Source organism: Callospermophilus lateralis, unplaced genomic scaffold, assembly GCF_048772815.1.
Source record: "Callospermophilus lateralis isolate mCalLat2 unplaced genomic scaffold, mCalLat2.hap1 Scaffold_132, whole genome shotgun sequence".
In the NCBI taxonomy this organism is placed as follows: domain Eukaryota; kingdom Metazoa; phylum Chordata; class Mammalia; order Rodentia; family Sciuridae; genus Callospermophilus; species Callospermophilus lateralis.
In genome coordinates this window covers 1,535,369-1,555,040 of record NW_027512489.1, presented here as the reverse complement: position 1 = coordinate 1,555,040, position 19,672 = coordinate 1,535,369, and the positions used below count along the sequence as shown (strand labels likewise).

At 39.9% G+C, this 19,672-nt stretch overlaps 1 pseudogene; it reads left to right on the top strand.

Moving 5' to 3' along the window:
- LOC143640198 (VPS10 domain-containing receptor SorCS1-like) overlaps positions 1-17,830 on the top strand; it is an 80,036-nt pseudogene extending 62,206 nt beyond the window's left edge.
- The last annotated feature ends 1,842 nt before the right edge of the window (positions 17,831-19,672 follow it).

Here is a 19,672-nt window from a genome sequence, read left to right as displayed (position 1 = left end):
TTCTATTTGTATTTTAAGGCTCAGCTCAATGTCAGTATTCACATAGAAACTTTCCAGAGAGCTTTACCTAAATAATATCTTCCCCTGGTCTGAACTCACATGTACTTTTAAATCTATATCTTTCTGATGATAATGGTCATGACCAATTGTTACCATAATTTTCATCATTCTTATTTAAATCCTGTGGGTGTGGTTTATTGTATATTTATATTTTCTTCATCATTGTACCTAGCAGAGAACTTGTACATAGCAGGTACATATTACTTTGGTAGCAATTAGATGTGTAATGAATGTATAACTTTAGCAATGTAGTCAAAATCTCATTCTCTCAGTTAGTCTTTAGATTCAACTTATTCAGTTGGGAATCATATTCCCTGTCACAAAACAACTGGTTTGTGGAGACTTGCATATATTTATCCAATAAGCATCCAGGGGAAATCCACCTCATTTTTTCCCTATGGCATTAATTATATGTGGCAAGCATTGAGAATGGGTAGGTTGAAGAAAAATTAGATTCATGCTCTCTAGATTTTTGTGTCCTAGAAAAAGAGGTCTGAGAAGGACTCAAAGAAGGACCACCAAGAGGCTGTTGCTGAAAGAGAGTGAATCAAGTACAACTTATTAACCCTTATTCTATGTTCTGCTCCCATACAGGAGAGTTTCCAATATCAGAAATCAATGTTACATCATGATGGGGCTCCAGGTCACATACCTGTTATGGAACCAACCTCACCTTACCAAACCAACATTTTTTACGACATTTCCCTTGCCTTCCCTCTCTCTCTCACTTATGCATTTTCCTTGCCCTTCTGAATTACACATATGTGTATATATACATATATTACATATATATGTGTGTGTGTATATACACACATATATAAAACGTATGGCATTTATTTATGTATTTATTTATTTTGGTACGGGTGATTTATCTCAGGGGCACTCAACCACCAAGCCACATCCCCATCCCTTTTTTTAAAATTTTATTTAGAGATAAGGTCTCAATGAATTGCTTAGGACCTTGCTACATTGCTGAGGTCAACATTGAACTCAGAATCTTCCTGTCTCAGACTCCTGAGCCACTGGGGTCACAGGCATGCAACTCAACTTGAATAATATATCTTAAGAGCAGTGAAGTCATTTTAGGGGAATGTTTTCCAGTGATTCTGGAAAACTCTGATTCAAACCATTTGGTTTCTATAAGTTCTTGTGGAAGAACAAATCCCATCCATTAAGAAAATATTCATGAAATCCCAAAAGTTGTTTCATTGCTTCTGGTAACTTGAGATGTATCATCTTATTCCTCACATGACTCTAGCCCTAGTTTTGCAATTATTACTTTAAACCTGTGGTTTCTCAGAGGTTGTGAAATGAATTAGGACTCTCATTCACTCTATACTGGCTAGACTTGAAGCACAGGTGCTAGTACATGAACATTCACTAATTGTAACTACAAAGAATAAAAAAAATATATTAGTTGCAGAAGGTTGGGTAAGGATGAGACTTTAGGTTGAATGGAAGTTCACCCAAAGGAGAGGCAATAAGCCTGCCGGGTTGAGAGGCTATTTGAACAAAGTTGCAGCAACAACTGGTTTATGCATCCAATTATGCACTGTTTGATGTGGTTCAGGGCATCTAAACATGTGCTGTCAAATATTCATAGTTGGTGTGTTTATTGTAAGTAAATTATGACAAAGGGGAAGGGTGCAAAAATTCAAGGAACACAAATATGCCAGTGTATCATAAACTTCATTGACCCTCATCCATGTGTACTAGTGAGGAATCTCATTAGTGTAGGTTGGAGATAGTAAAACATGATAAATGTGGGGAAAAGAAAAAGAAGTACAAGAAAGAATTAAAAAAAATAATGTTTGAGTAATGGTCCACAATCCTTTCTCTTTATAACATAGATGTTTTCTACCCCATATGTCAAGAGATGGTAATTTATTTGATGGCAATGAGGATCTAGCAGGAGAAGCCTCTTTCTTGGTTTTCAAAGAAGATAAGTTTGGTGGTTTATGTTGGGTTTGATGTCATAAAGCACATAAGTGAAACACCCCATCAGGAAGCTGGAAATCAGAGCTTGAAAACTCATGTGAGAATATCAGGACCTGAAAATACATTCAACTTTGAGTTCAAATTTACCACCACCTACCAGATTCTCAGGTGAGGGGAATCTGCTGACAGGTGGTAAATTAAAGCCCTAATTTGCTGGTACAAATCTTTCAAGCTCCATCAAACCGCAATCTTTGTTCTTGTGGGCAGTCATGTTCATGAATAAATTTAGTCCTTATATTTGACTGGGGTCAGGGACATTGGGAAGTGGCATAAAAATGTGTTGATTCTTCTACCATAGAACAGATAATGGTTCTGCATGAGAATAAAGAGACAGCAAGAAAGGGGTCACACTGACATTTTATTTGAGTAGGCAAAAGTCTAACTAGATTAATCCACACTAAACTGTAAACAATAACTTTTCAGGGATTATAGGCATTTCTCAAGAGTTGTTTATTGGGCAAATGAACTAAAATCTGAGTGGTGATACTCCTGTGCAGAATGACTAGTAAGAAGAGGGCTGACTCATTCCTTCTACCCAATTAGAATGAGTGAAAACCAGTTCTATTTTTGGAAAAGCTATTTCTAACCTATGGTAGGAGATATCTGTTGTAAATCATTTATTCTTAAACCCAAGCACATTTCAGTAAACTTGTGAAACGTTGAAAAAAGAGAATTTTCAGACCTCACTGCATTCAGTGAAGCATCCCAGGAGTTCCCAAGGGATGATATCCAGGAATCTGCATTTTTTTAGCAAGTTTCCCAAATCATGCTTATACAGCCATCACTTTCACCAGCCTCAACAACCACTGTTGGAAATAATTCCACAAATGAAAATCCATCTTCAAAACAAGGGAAGGTGTTGGCACCATCTCCATCAATGAATCTGATTGATAACTAGTAATCCACTCAAACAGAGAAATAAGAAGGGCCTGCGATATTAAATATGAGAGAAAATTATTAATATACATTAAAATCTAATTTCCTGGCATAGTTGGAGACAATGTAATAGGGAGAAAGGTAGATGACGGGGAGCAAAATGAAATGTGCCTCCAAATCTGGAATGTGCTCTATCTATAATCTAGAGGAATGGCAAAGGCCAGCCAAGCACTGTGGCCATGAAGCTGTTGAAAAATGATTAAAGTATGAGTGAGAATCTTAGTGGCAGAATAGCCGTGAGTTCTATGAGAGTTAAACAAATGATATTATCTAGATAATATTCATATGCTAATAGGAGCAGAAAATGAACGATAAATCCACATCTCACTGGATCCCTACACATACTTCAAAATAAGGATGCTGTTCCACCCTTAGCTTTCCAGACAGGTCATTGTTCTCCTGGAATTTTGGACACACGTGATTAAAAAAAAAGAAACAAAGGTTAATATTTCTCAAAGGAAGAGCCTCAAATCTCAGGTTAAATAAAATATATATTAAAAATTGCACAGTAATGTCACTCATACTGCCTATCAGTTGCCTTTTTTAAGCAGTTACATTTAGGATAACTGTCCTTTGTCAAGGGTATGTGTGGGTTTTGTAATAAAACTGTTATCTTGTGTCATCTTGGCTTCCATGGTTTTGCTGATTGGTTTAATTTCTTTTGTGGGTATAATAAAAAGATATTATCACAGAGATATTAGAGAATTAATATTTCCAGGCTTCAGTCGATGCCACTGGACATGTGATAAGTAAGGGTGGAGCATTAGCACCTCCAAATTTCAACCTAGGTTGTCCAACTCATGAATTCTGCCCTCCGGCTTCCTATTGAGAAAGACACTTCCTGTGTGAGGGTAGAACTGGCATTTGTCAAGAAGCTTTGAACCCTACAACATCATCTAAGTTACAGCATTACAGATGCTACTGTCAAATGTTTGTTGTGGAGCTCTGAAATGTAAAGTGAAATAAATTGTTCCCATAACATTTTCCATTTAGGAATGGAATTAGTACTAGTGAAACTTCCACAGCCAATACATTTCTCTATTTAGTCTCTGGTTGCCTTATTATCCACACAGTGATCATTTAAAGGTCTCTTGTGAGTAACTGAATAGTGATAGTATTTGTTCTTCATTTTGTTTTTCCTAAAATTAATTTTTCTCTTCTTCAAATAATTCAGTTGTTTCACAGATATATGCAAATGTGGCTTTTGACAATTATGAAATCATTATGGTGTTAAGATGAATAATCACAGGTGCTCAGAGATCTAAATAGATCCCTTATCCCAGCGTGATGAAATGAATGTGATGTTTTCATAAATCTATCAAAGATAAGCAATGGAGCTATTCCTCAGCTTCTAATAGATTCTTTTGTCATCATCGTCTTTTTTTTTTTTTTTTTTTCATTTTTTTCAATTACCTGAGCTCATAAAAGAACTGATCAGGGTAACTGGCCTGAGTTGACCAGCCCTGAGGAGGCAACTAGGAAGCGTTGGTCTGGGGGGAAAAAATGAGAAAACACATAAAGAGAATAATCCAGAACCTAGGTCCAGCTAGTCTTCAGATACTAACCAAGTTTCTTATACCTAAAGTGATCGGACTGTCCTGGATTATACCTATTTGTCAGTACAAGCTCTAATACTCCTTTATTCTTAAAGTGTTCTCTTTATGATGGGTTTATTTTTAACCTGCCTTACCAATTTCTTATCAAGTATTGGATAATGTGGAACCCAGAGGTGAGACTTGCCAGTTGGATTTTAACTAGTTGAAAGAGAATTTTAAGGAGAGGAAGTAGGCGTGGCTTTGTAACAAACCACCTAGAAGGTCAGCATCTTAAAAATAAGCTTTTATTGTTGCTTCTGAGTCTGTCGATCAGCTGGGCGATTCTTCTGGTCTTGTCTGTGTTCTTCCTGCTACCATATAATCACCTCCTTGATCTTGGCTGGGCTGTCCCACGTGGGAAAGGGTAGCTGCATAGTGACTGCTCTAGATTGGCGTTGGTTGGGATGACTAAACTGTCCTCCACGTGGCCTCTCATCCTTTAGGAGACTGTTCTGGGTTTGCGCACCATGTCAGTGTTCCAAGAGGGACAGAGAACAGAAGGACACAGGTCTTCAAACACATGATGAGCACACCATCACTGCTGTTACATTCCATTGTCAAATGCATGTTGTCATGGTAACCCAGACTCAAGGGGTGAAAGAAACAGATTTTATCTCTTGGTGGGTGAAGCTTCAAACTCATTGTACAAGGCCTGGACACAGAGTGTTAGAAAATTGAGCCAGCAATGTAGTCAGTGCCCATGAGGCTGACAATTCACTAAGGGGAGACTTGAAATGTTTATAGGTAATTTTTAGAAAACTCTGAGAGCCATAGTCAGATTCAGCTACTAATAGCAACAAAGAGATACTTTTGGTTTGGTTTGGTTTGGTTTTCATGACCTAGAAAATATGAAATTCAGGTATGCCCTAAAGATATGGGCTAGATAATTTTATGAGTGATAAGTCTCAACTGATTGTGCATAATAGTCATTTATGTATATATATGCAAATGCACACACACGCACACATATATGTATATACACACACTCATATGTAAATATAGATTTTGGAGACTTAATCTCAGAGATCATATTAGTCAATTTTGCATAACTGTAATGAAATACTTGAGACTGGGTGACTTTATAAAGTCAAGAAGTTTATTAAGCTCACAGTTTTGGAGGTTCAAGACTCACATCTGATTATAGCCTTCTTGCTGGTAGAGTATGGAAGTGGACATGGAGCATATGTATATGTCTGTATTCTTTGGTCCCCCTCTCTCCTTATAAAGCCATTAGTACTCACTCATGGGAGCTTTATTCTAGTGATCACCTACTTCTGATCACTAATGAAAAGCCCAATCTCTAACCACCATAGTCATTTTAAATTTCTACTGCCTTAATAACTCACAATGGGGATTAAATTTAACACCTATAACCCTGTGGGACACACTCAAACCATATCCAAGTCCTATCATTCAAATTTTTTTTTCTCCATTGCAGCATAAGGATCTGCTTTCCCACAGTCCAGTTAATTCTGATTAAGAAATTCATAAACTACATTTTGAAAAACAATTTATAGGGTAACAAGGGTTTCTCATTGAATCTCTTTGTGTATATGCACATGCACGCGTGCCTGTGTGTGTGTGTGTTTTATTTTTTTGTTCTAATTCATTATACATGACAGTAGAATACATTTTGACACTTCACACATAGTGGAATATAACTTTCATCCTTCTGGTTACTCATTGTCTTTCAACCGTAAAAAAACCAAAGACCTGTCTATTCATTATGATGAGGTTTGTTCTTGGAGGTTCTCATGACTCATGATTGTCTTTACTCAGTCAAGTGACCTCAGCTCTCTCTGACAGGATACTTCTGAAGACTAATCCCCAGTTTAATTTCCATACAATACTTCACAAATCATTGAAACTATTAAAAGACAAACTGAAGCACTCTTCAAATACTGAAGAGGTAGAGTTAGATAGCCAACAGTTTGGGGATCCCCCAAGGGGCACTTGGGAATGTCCTTCATGGGTGGAATGTTGAAGCAAGACAAAGAAAATAATGTGACTGGATGAAGTGGAGGAGTAGCCTTATTGGATTATTCCAGTCAGAAGCCCTTGATTAAAGATTGGTTGGTAATTTGTGACTGGTTAGCTTAAATTTTGTTTTCCTACAATATGACCATTTATGCTGAACTGGGTTTTGGAAAAGTTCAGAGGAACCTGAGCTGCCTCAGTCTACCAGACTCCCAGTTACTTACTTAGCCAACTTCCCTGGCAATTCCCATCTACTCTGTCCAGTGGTCCCACAGCTTTATCCCAATATGGTACAGCAGTCATTAAGACCATCACAGTTGGGCTTGAATTTGAACTGGAGAGAAGTCCATTGGCCAAGTGAGCATGAGTTTTTATGCCCGTTTTACACTCTAGGAAAGCTTTTTCTGTGCTATTACAACACCACCTTAATTTCCCCCCAAAAGTTCCAGATCACATGGATTTTCATATTGCCGTTCTACAAGTTGGACTTGGGTGTGCTTTGGGAGGTGGGAGAGGGTAAAAGAAAACCAAGGTAAGGTGAACTAATATGCTTCTGTAACTTCTTGACAGCACCAGTTCTTGGGTTAGAAATATATAGTAGTAGCTGAGAGTTTCAGAATCATAGTGCAGGTAGAAGTTCTCCAAGATGATGCCTTTAATAGAAGAAGAGGGAACGCAAGGTAGCCACCATGGATTTTTTGCCTGGATTCACTAGGTTATGCTACCATGTCCTTGATTTCAGAACTTGAAAATCAAGTAAGGAAAGGGGCAAAGCTGCAGTACAAGGGACAGTGGTTCTCAGGGTGAGGCAAGCGCTTTGTGGGAAACTGGTCTGATGAATTAGTGGAAAACTATAGGAAAGGTAAAGGAGTTCCTTTCCTGCAGGCATGCAGACCTCTGATGTCTTAATGTGCATCATAAATCTTCAGAAGGAGGTTTGCCATTTTCCAAAACTAGTTCACCATGGAACTCTCTAGCACTATTTTTCTACAGAATACGCTTTCAGACACATGACAGTAATAATGACAGGGTAAAAATATTAGGCATGTACTGTGTGCCAGAAGCTGTAACAGTGCTTTGTAAATCCCATCTCATTTTATTCTTACAACTTACTACACCAAACATGATTTTTATCTCTATTCTGCAAATGAGAAAACTGAGTGTAATTTGAAGTCTCTTAGCCTGAAGTAGCAAAACCAGGATCTGATTCCCAAATGGGACTCTATCAGTTACTTAACCCCAAATAGGGAGTTTCAAATTTACTCTCAGATGTGCAACTGTGACTATATATGTCAATCATTTTTTACAAGAAGATGTGTTTATTAATGTGAGCATCCCTATTAGGATAATCAGCTCAGATCCTAATAAATAGAATATGATCATTCAAAGCATTGCTAAGATCCTCATAGGATTTTTCAAATGGTGTGTGCCAGCTTTGGGGCTTAGAAATGTTGAGTCACTTGGAGCAGTGCTTGTATCTGTGTTTTGCTCTGTGCGCTTATAATGGGGGGAAAAAACTGCTCAGCACTTTTCCTCCTGCATATCTACTTTGTTTAGGCTGCAATTGAAGAGGGATTAATTTATGCTAATTCCACACAACAAGCCAAAGCCCATTTATCACCACTTTCCATTCCTCAGCAAAACACACAGAAACGCACCTAAGTATTGGACAAACTAAGATATGCAGCCGCTGTTGTGTGGAGAAGTAAAAAACTGTTTATATCCAGGCACACATCAACAAGCAGAAGCCACCCACGGGACACAGAGGGCAGTGGCACTCAATCCCTTTCCACTGCTGTCTGCTGTGTCCCAATTGCTGCCTCTGAGAATTGACTAAGTGAGGAGAGAGAGAGAGAGAGGGGATAGCATGAGTTTTGGAAATTGGGAGGGTGGTCAAAAGCTGCTTTTCCCACACAAATGTGCTAATTGCTAACAGTGTTAACACTGTTTCCTTAAGAACAACAATTTGAGTGTGAATGGTTTAGGATTAAAAGATTTAACCTTGTGATGGGAAGAGAGATGGGAGGAGGAAGGCAAAGATGGGCGGTAAAGTTCTAGTGTGTGTGTGTGCCTGCGGGTGCATGTGCATAAGTGCATATGTAAGTTTGGTTTCATATGTGTTAGTGAGGACCTAGCCAAGGAATTTCCTCTTAGTTTTTCATTTATTTTAGATGCCACCCCTTCAAGTAAACTGTGTCTTCTTCTTGGTGGCACCAAGAAGCTATGCTGACAGAGCTCACGTCCAGGGTTGGAAGTTTAAATACTCTTGACTCTAACCACCTCCAGACCTCCATTTATTACCTGACAGATGAAGGGTTTGCCTTAGAAGATTACCTTGCAAATATCTAGTTTTCAATATGATGATGGTTTCCTGATAATCAAGAGAGAGGAGAGAGATTTTATCTTTTAGATTTGCAGATGATGAAATTGTATGATATAAGCTGCTTCAAAATAATCCAATGGTTGAGACTGTGGAGATTAGATGATGGTGAAGAGAAAATAAGATTGGCTGTCAGTTGATGGCTGCTGAGACTTAAATAATGAGTATATTAGGATTAATTTCTCTATTCTCTCTCTCTACATACACACCCCCCCCACACACACATGCACACACCCACAAAAATTAATGCATATGTATACATGCCATCTACGTTTAAAAGTGTATGATCTAGGATTCTAACTGTTCCTTTTAAAACAAAATTTTAGCTTGTCACTTGTTATTTCTTCCTGTACTATATAGTTTTAGTCCCAATGCCCATATTCATAAATATCTTTTTAAATTTCTAATTATCTCCCAGCAGCCTGAGTATATAGCATGTGTGTGTATGTGTATCTGTGATGACTTGGATTCAAGTATGTGTGCTTCTGTTTATTAGTTCCAAGTCTTTGGAGTGACAGGAACCAAGGAGAACTTGTCTGTTCTTATCTACACAATAAGGATCATTGTCCCCATTTCATTTGTGAAAATCTATGGAGATTTTGTCCATGATAAATGGAAGGTATTCTCCTGCCTGATGATATCCCACCAACCATAGTGCTAATTCTGAAGTGTTCCTGGACTTGGTTGATGGCACTGAGGCTTTATTTTCTTATTTCATATGGAAAGCAAATTTTCCTTGGGTGTTCCACACAAATAGGGCTGCACCCATCTTCTCACACATGCCAACACAGCTATTTCACAGCTTAATTAAGTGCTGCTTGACTTAGAGGAAGAGAAAAGAGCAGGGAGCTTCCTTATATTCAGTGAGCCAATTCTACTAAACTCACTAAGAGAAAGAAGAAGGCTTGGCTTGCGTTTTACACTGAACTGGGTGGTGACATGAATTATACTTTCTAGTGGTGGCCACTGAGTGACAGTGATGTAATCTTATGAAAACCAGACAGTACAGAAGCAGCCGAGGATCTGTACTGAGACCATTAATATTGCAGTCACTTATTCTTGAACGTTTTTAACCTTGATGACCAGAATGTTGACCTCTCGGCTCTCAACAGAAACAAGCCACAGAAAATGGTGCTTAAAGGTCACCTGCATTTCTGGGCATCAGATTCTGCTTAAATTGATGGAAGGTAAAGGTCAACATGCTGGCTTCCACGAGGTTCATGTGGATTGTTGCTCAGGCTGGAACTGTGCCAGATTTGCAGAATGTCAGTTCTTGAGAGGGTAGAAATTAATTGTAAACAAAGTCATTACAAGTACAACAGGTTTCACCCTGAGGTGGAAGAAGATTTGGAGGTCAGGAGAGATGCTTTCCAACACTGCATGTGTGTGTGCCCTTTCAGGGAAAACTTGAGAAGACTAGTGTTCGCAGAAGCTATATTTTTGGGAGGAGAAATCACTGCATTTGAAAGACAGGGGCTTGTTGTCAGGACTTCATGAAGTCATGGAGCCCTCTGCATGTCACACCTTCCCCAGCATCAGAGTGACTGCCCTTGAAAAATATTCACTTGGCTATCCACACCTTGTAGTGCACAAAAATATAACATGCACCATCACTTTCCAGTTCTGGTCCTTACAACTGCTAGAATAGGAGCAAAAGAGATTGGGTAATTCAAAAAAAAATATTCCTATTGGTGGTTTTACTGGTTATCTGCTTTGCTTAGTGGGAAAATCTTGCATGTAGAATATGGGAAAATTTAATAAAATTTAGCATTATATTATTATAAATATGGATGGTCCCTGACTTAAAATGGTTGGGCTTAAGAGGTTTACTCATACCAATGTTCAGTTTTTAACTTTCAGTACAGTATTTAGTAAGTTATATAAAATCATCTAACACAGACTTGCCCTCCACAGGGTGGTCTATAGTTGAATGTTTTGATCTGGTCCACTACACCTTATTCCCCAAACTCTTGCCAGCCCTCCAGTCCACCATCCCCAGCCTCTGAGACCTCTCATTCTTGTATATTGCTCATAAACATTTGAAGCCCAGTGTTTTAGGGAGGGTTTTTGCAAAGGGGGAATTAATGAGAAAGGGGAATAAACTAAATAGAAGCAAGAAAGAGGCATCTTAGCTGTTTCTCTCAGGGATGAATCTGTGTTAGATGATTTTTTTTTTCCCTACCGTAAGCTAATGTAAGTGTTTTTTGCAAGTTTAAGGTAGGCTGAGCTAAGTTGTGATGTTTGGTAGGTTCAAGTTACGAAATGTATTTTGACTTGTGAGTATTTTCAATGGTATTATCCATGAGTTTATCAGGATATTATCCCAACATTAACTCAAGGAGGACATGTATTAATTAATAATAATAGTAGCAGCTGTAGAAATAAAAGCAAACCTTATCGAATTCTTAATAATAAGGTACATTAACTCATTTAATCTTTGTGACCACAGAGGAATAGACCATTCATCTCCTCTAACCACAGAAACACATTAAGATGGAGTAACTTGCCCAAGATTCTACAGCTAGCAGGTCGTGGAGCATGGCTGGAATCCTTACAGTCTGGCTCCAGGGTCTTTGCTCTTCATTGCTCCAGTACTTGGTCAGGCCAATTGGAGCATCTGGGGGCTAGGACAGGCGCAGGTGCATACATGTATCAGCTCTATGATTTGTACTTTGTATGTTCCTCCCATGTGGCTTTCTGGGACTCACCAAGCCTGTGTGTGAACTGTGTGAGTCTCTCATGGAGTCTTACCTGCCTGAGTCTCTGCTTATGACAATTCCTTGTTTCCTTCCACAGCCCCACTGGTGGACCTTACTCCAACCCACAGTGGATCCTCCATGTTGATGCTGCTCTTGGTGGTGTTTGTGGGGCTGGCCGTGTTCGTCATCTACAAGTTTAAAAGGTGCGTGTCCCTCCATCCAGGTCTCCCCTACCTCTTCCCCCTCCCTCTTTCTGACAGGTTCCGAAGCACACATGGCAGTGTTGTGCTTCTCCCTTGCACAGCAGTGATGGTTTCTGTTAATGTTTTAGGAAGATCCTGGGGATTAATGTTTATGCCCAGATGCATAATGAAAAAGAACAAGAGATGATCAGTTCAGTCAGTCACACTGAAAACAGGCCCAATATCCCTCAGACTGAACTAAGAAGGCCTGGCCAGCTTAGAGATGAGAAGGTGGAATCACAGCTCGTAGGTAAATGATTCCCAGTAGCCATCAGTTGTTCAGCCTCTGTAACCAATGGCTGACTCTCCCTCTAACTGCTTTCTGGCTTCACATAACCACTTCCTTCTGTTCTAACACTCCCTGAGAGAAACAGCTAAGATGCCTCTTTTTTGCTTCTATTTAGTTTTTTCCCCTCTCTCATTAATTAATTCCCCCTTTGCAAAAACCCTCCCTAAAACACTGGGCTTCAAATGTTTATGAGCAATATACAAGAAGGAGAGGTCTCAGAGGTTGGGGATGGTGGACTGGAGGCCTGGCAAGGGGTTGGGGTCGAGGTGTAGTGGACCAGAGCAAAACATGGCAGCCCAACTATAGACAACCCTGTGGAGGGCAAAGAGCACCACCAAAGAAGGGACATAATAAGAGTGACAAGTGTGACCATCCAGAGATTTTTTTAATGTAGCAATTATCTAGAAACTGGTTCCTGAGAACTTGAGGACAAGAGACACAAAGTTTGGGAGAGAGGATCCTAAGAGAGCCCAGTTACAGGATTAGATAATTACAGAGAAGATCAACAAATGCCTTTTTTTTCCAACTGTCTCATATCAGATACCTTAAAATGGACTTCACATTTCAGTAACCTCTCTCTACCTGTGAAGTAAGCATGGGAGATAAGCAGCTAGGTATAGCATGTCTGAAGCTCAGTTGCTGAGTCCTAGTATTTATTGCAGAAGAAAGTTTCCAGGAAGTTAGACAAATCCATGGAGCCACCATTGCTGATCCATTTCTTTCCTGGGTTCCTCTTGTCTGTTGGCCTCAGGAGTTGAAGCTGTAAATGTTCACATCTAGATCCTGCATTACTGACCTCGAAGAATAAATTATTACATAAGTGTTTGCACTTCACTCTAATGTCATAACGCCAAACTGTCTAGAAGGCTTTTACATAAGATTTTAAATCTTTTATTTTAGGGGAAAAATGAGCATGTAAACAGAAACAGAACCCTGTCTTTTACATGGATATGGGAGAGGTCTGTGGAGACATTCAGGGGAAATTCAAATACAATGACTGGCTCCTGTTGTAGGTGGTAATAACACCTGCAGCCACATCTGGTATCCGGTTTTCACCATGCATTTTCTTTTATGGGGGACATAAGCTAATAAATTCATACCCCCCACCCCACCCTGTCTGTTTACTTACAAAGCATCTAAGATGCTGCATTTTTGGGTGTCGGAGACCAGCTCCAACAGGGCATCTCAGGAGACGAACGGATGGTGAGGAGTCAGCGAAAGAGGGGTGGAGAAACAACACAGACACCAAAGTGGGGGTGTTGATCCCAATCTTTACTTGTGAACTTGATCATATATACTTTTCATTTTGGCAGGCTCACAGTACTTTGTGGTTACAAAACAGGAATCATTATTTAAAGAAACAAAATATTACCTAGCTTCAATCAGAATAGAAGAATATATCTTGGCTTGTGCATAAGCAAACATTTGTACTTTCAGTTCGTGTTTTGGTTTGAGCTGTTTCTGCTTAGTTAACTTTTAATAATAATTACAAATGTCCCAAACTATTGGCCTATACTTTGACTATTCTTTCTTGACTTACTGACTGGAACCGGTGCCATGGTTATGGCAAGTGGTTGACTTGTTATTAATTTTAATCAAACAAGAGTAAGAGCACAAACCATTGTGCACAGGAACAAGAACAAGTTGCCCAGTACGAAGCACTAATCTGTCTTCTTAACATTAATTTTTCTTCTCTAGATTTTAATTTAATTTCTCAAAAACTTCCTTGACAGGAATACAGAGAGTTTTTCATTAGACATTAACAATTTACACTCCACAGCTGAATCACTGCATTTAGAGCAAACAGATCCATTCTTTAGAAGTAGTTGTATTAACTGGGAAAGTCATGTTTTTTCCTTCATACTTAATGGTCATATGAGAAGTCACAACTATACTTATTAAAGGAATACAAAAACAAATTAGCCCATTCCCAGAAACATACTGCGCTCCTCCAGAGGATGGACGCCTTGCGCCATCCACCTCAGTAGGGCCTTGCCATTGCCTGAGTCAGGGGAGGGGCGCAGCATTTGGGGTCATTTGCTTCTCAGTATCATTTCCACAGGGTATATGGCACAGTGGCTGCTTACTGTATTAAAGTAGCAATTCCTCCTTCTCCAGGAACATGTCACACCACATTGCAAATTCTCTGACACTTTTCCATTTCCAGTGTCATTAAATGAGTAAGTGTTACACGTTTTCTCTTAGGAGAGTAGCTTTACCCTCCCCTCCCTCCCCTTCTACTCAACCTGGTGACTCATCTCTCCAATTGCAAAGAGCAAGACACGCCACTCCACCTTCAATGCCAAAGCGGGGATCTTCTGGGACACAATTTGCAATTTAAGGAAAAACCCCAAAGGCTACAGGCGACCTGCTGATCAGGAAAGAATTTCGCTCTTGTCCAGCGCATCATCCTTTATGACCACTAACTTTATGTTTCTTTTCTTTCCTCTGTTGTTCTGTTTCCTATTTTTGCCAGGAAGTATTTCCATAGTTGCTGAGAATTAAAGCACAAAAGAAATCCCTACCTATGTAAATGTTTGAATGGAGGACGCTAGTAAAAAAAACAAAAACAAAAAAACAAAAACAAAAACAAATCAAAACAAAAAATAAAAATAAAAACAGTCAAAATCCAAACAAACAAAAACAAACACTCATTGCACCGGGACTTTTAATTTTTCTGACACAGACAACAAGGGTTTTTAGTTTTAAGCCTGTGCATGTGGACAATACCTTGAGGACATGTTTGGAGGGGCAGTGTACAGGTGCTCTATTTTAATGGAAAACACTCCCCTCCCCCTTTCTTCTTTTTTTTCTGATCGGACGTGTTTGTAGAAAATTCATAACATATATAGGCCAAGGAAATCTGCATGTATTTTTGTAAATATTCTTGACTCTAGATTTAACAGCTATTTTAGCACTCCTGGCCGAGGGGTGGATTAGCCATCCCGGGCCTTTTCATAAGACACAAAGACATGCACAGGGAAACCCTGAGCCGTTTCTCTGTCCCACTGTCCTTACTGTCGTTTCCCCCTTCTAAGTTAGCGGTGGTAGCTTTGTTGGTCAGCAGAGGCCACAAAGCTGCTTTCTCTCTATTCTCTTTTGCCACAGGGACAAAGATGCAAGTTGAAGATTGTGCGTGCAGGTACACTAGGACAAAAAGAGAGGCAGGGAAGCAAAGCACGTCAGAAACGGACCTTTGTTTCTTGTTCAGCTTTTCTCCTTGCAGCTTTCCCTACTCCCATCCCAACTGAAGTAGAAGATGGAATTTTTTTCTAGTAGTTATCCTCTGTCTTGCCTTCCCATTCATTTGCCATCCCTGTGTACCCATGATCCGTCCATGTCTTTGAATCCCTTCCTTTCAATCCCCAAGTTATCCTTCAACTGTTCCTACTTTATCTTCACAAACACGTTGCTAGATTTTGGACATCACCCCTGATGTCTCCTAAATACTGGCCTAGGCTGTGCGAACCCTGACCCCACCACTTGCAAGTCTCAGATCTCTGTTTGTTTTGTACACTTCCAAGCATGCCAGCTTCTGTGCCCACTTCTCCGGCTGCATCCTGCCCAGCAGGGTTCAGTTTCATGTACCCTTTGTCTCTTCCTCTAGAACCTGCCTTTTCCCAATATCCTTGCCTTTTCCCACCTGGAAACATGTAATGTGAAAGAGTTGATATATGCAAAGCAGTCAAACCTGGCCATATTCTTTGGAAAAAAAAGTGCACAACTGAGTAGTGGTGTTCTTGCACATTAACAAACATCTCGTGCGTTCAGATTCTGGAAGCTTCTTGTGAGAAATGTTTTGAACATGTGACTGTATTGCAGGGTATGTCTTGCTGTGATAGTTGCTGTTACCACATACTCTCTTTCTCACAACAGAATAAAAACACTTGTGAAATAAACACTGATTTAACCAGAAGGAGAAGCAGGTTAATGGACTTAATGTTTAAGAATGTCAAAAAGTCTGAGAAAATTAGGTCTTATCTTATATTAGGATGAGATTTTGATTACTTAGGGTGATCCTGGTGATTTCACGTGTGGTCTCTAATCTTTTGAGCATCACAGTATCAGTAAAAGAAAAATAACTCAGTATACACGGGAGGAGTTAGGCCTCCAACAAAGCAAAAGAAATCCTCACAGTCCTTAAATCCTGAAAGCGTTTAGATATCCTCAGTTTTCCCAGGGTGATCATGAAAGAAGGACCAGAGAAGGGAACAAAAGTCCATCCACTATTGGAGCCCCCTCAGTACTTGAACTGGACAAAGCCCATTTGAAAGGTGGGAGAAATCATTATGATAAACCACCCAGAGAACCTACTGTCCTTCTTGGCTGAGTCCCCAAGCCACCAACAGGGTATAACAGGGTCCTGGTGATGATGAGGATATCCTAAAGATCCCAATGACTCCTGCCCTAATGTAGCTTAGGTAGTGCGAGAGTAGCAAGCTGCTGCCAGAAGTTAACCGTGTAAAAGGTGTCATGGTTGAGGAGGCCGCATGTGAATCTGGGCAATGGGCTGTGCCTGGGGGCAGCCACCTTTTAGTAAAACTTGATTGATTCCCAATCTGCCAGGCTTCCTATCTCATAGAAAACATCCTCATTGATTCTCTTAAGTTGGAGCCTTCCAAATTTCATCTGGAAGACCCAAGTGTTTAGAAACCAAAAGAGTCTCACTCACACCAGCACAGGGAGTTCTCAGAGTTGCAGTTCAATTCATTTTAATTAGAAAATTGTGAAAAGGGGTATATACTCTTAATCTAGCACAGTGCCTTGCCTAGAGTAGTATTCTGAAAATTATTTGTCGGTGAAATAAATGAGTGAAAAGTCATAGGGAAGAAGGGGCCCTAATTTAAAATAGAGGCAGACATGAGATGCTTGGCATTTTGGAGAGTGACCAAAGGTGGTCAGATATAGATTCAGCATCTCCAGTGTCCTCATGTGCCTCTCCTCAAAGCTCCCTTCCACCTGTAGGTGATTAGTGAGGCAAGGTACTGCTCAGAGGGGACCTCATTGTTCCTATGACTGTGGCTCCTTGTTCTCAAAGTGTGGTACTCACGCTAGTAGTATCAGCATAACCTGTAACTTGTTAGAAATGATAATTCTGGGTCTATACCCTGGAGCTACTGAGTCAGAAACTCTAGGGGATGAATAGTGTTTCTCTCTCTCTCTCTGGATGGGAGTAGTCCCACCAATCAGTCCAACAAGCCATCCAGGTGATCATGATGCATGCTCAAGTTGGAGAACCACCAGAACAGGCCATTCCAGCTCAAGCCCAAAGACAAGGCAATGATGTCAGCCTACAAATGGGAGGGACCCAAGTGCCTACCTACTCGCTAATAGCAGGTGCAAACACAATGAGGAGTTTGGTGGGCCTAAGGCCAGAGGAGTGTGGAGAGGGATGTGTGTGGAAGGTAAGATTCAGGGCAAGCTAAAAATAAAACACTGCAACATTTTCTAAAACCCCAGAAGGCAAACTGTGCATGTTCTACCTTGAATTACCCAACCAACATTTTCTCTCTTGCCTTATTCCTAATTGGATCCACTATCCAAAATGCAGAGGTTGGCTTTGCTTTTTATCAGAAGTTCCAAACAGCAACTTTGAGAGCAATGGGGTGCTTGGCAGCTGTTGTGTGTTTTCCAGGATTCCAACTGAGCATTGAAATCCCTCATTTGCCAACTTTTTTTTTTATAGGAAGCCAATTTAAAAAAAAAAAGAAAGTTTTCTTATAGTATTGGAACTACTTCTAATTTCAAAATGACTTTTTTTGATGTATTTTTTTTGTTAAATACTATGTAGTGTAATGTATAATTGCTCTTGTTTATTGCTTTAACATTCATATTTATTAAACAGATAATGTCTCTAAAGTCTTTGCCTGGAGATGTTTATTTTTATTCCAAAACTCTGTATTTAGTCAAAAAGTTATGCATTTACAAGATTTCATAACAGCTAATTACAAAACAATATCGTTAACACCACAGGCTCAAGGTTTTTTATATTTTTTAATTTTTTTTAAACTAACAAAGTAGAATATATTTTCCAATCTAAATTGTACCTATATTTCAGTTGAGTGTACAATACCTGTCACTTCATTACATTGCATTATTCCATTTCAGCATCCTTCCACACTGGTTACATTGAAAGGAATAACATTATAGTTGTTATCAATTCAAAGTTACAAATTAACAGGGAGCAAACCCATTCAGATTTATTCGCAACCTTGTAGTTACTGAAGGGCCAAACTACATGTAATTAACTGAGACTTGGAAGATGCGCTAGAGGCTCAGATGGTAGAAAGAAACCTGGAATAGTTCTAGGACCTGGAATAGTTCCCTTCTGTCTCTACCAGCTGTGTGACCTTGAGCAAACCACTTTAACACAGAAGATTCACTGCCTCCATGTGTATAATTTGGAGGAAGACCCCTTACTATTGTGGTGTTTTGAGTGGGTGAGTCATTCCCAAGAGTTCCAAATAAATGATTCAAAGTTAGTGGAAAACAAAGAAGTCGACTGGATCTGTCACTCTTTGGGGACCATCTGTTCCTTAGGTCAAAACATTTGTGCAGGCACAAAACCTTCCTCAGCACTCCCCCAATATTATTGGAGTCAGAAGGTTGTGGTGTCTTCAGTGCAGTCCCAGTATGCATGGGAATTTCCTTTTTTTTTTAATTTTATGGCTGCCTTTAGTTTTTTCCTTTTCCACAGACTGACGCCTCTCACCCTGCATTGCTCTTCAGGCCAATCTGTGCCCCATCAGAAGCAGATTATCTCCTGTGTCAGTCAGAGGTTAGCCACAAGAACAGAAAGCCTGCCTAGATATTTCACACAAAGGGGATTTAATACAGGGAATTTGTTACTTGAATAACGGAAGAGCTGAGATGCCAGTTAGGAGCAGAGAAGGCTATGCTGAGATTAGCCTAATGAGGACATCTCTAATTTCCCTGGTCTGGAAATACCAGGCATGATGAGAGCCTTGGAGACAGTACTGACACATGGAAGCCAAAGTCACAGCAGATGCATCTGACAGGACCAGGGGGCAGGGCAGTGATGGTTGGCCAAGGGGAGGAGAGGGCAAAGGCAGTTTGTCTTTGTTCTGGTTCTTCCTGGGCAATCCTCCTCACTGCCCACACCTGGCCAAAAGCCAACAGTCAATGAAACCTGGGAAATGTCATTTACTGAAATAGCCAGAGCAAGTGTGGGTGGGAAGTCGACCTGTGCGAATACGGGCAGGTGACTGGCACAGACTCCCTTCAAATTCAGCCTGTGTGGAATCCGCAAATCTCCCCCAGCCCAAAGGGAGTCTTTATACAGGGAGAGCTTCGTGCTCTATGATTTTTTTTCCCACATAGTTAGAATTTAGCATTATGTTTATGTGTGGCATGTTACTCCTTTTTTTTTCTGAAGTCTATGCTAATTTAAAAGAGGATCATTTTTATTTTATTTCATTTGATTTATTCCATTCCTTCAGCATTCAGCTGTGGACATTGCCATTAGGGGGCACTAG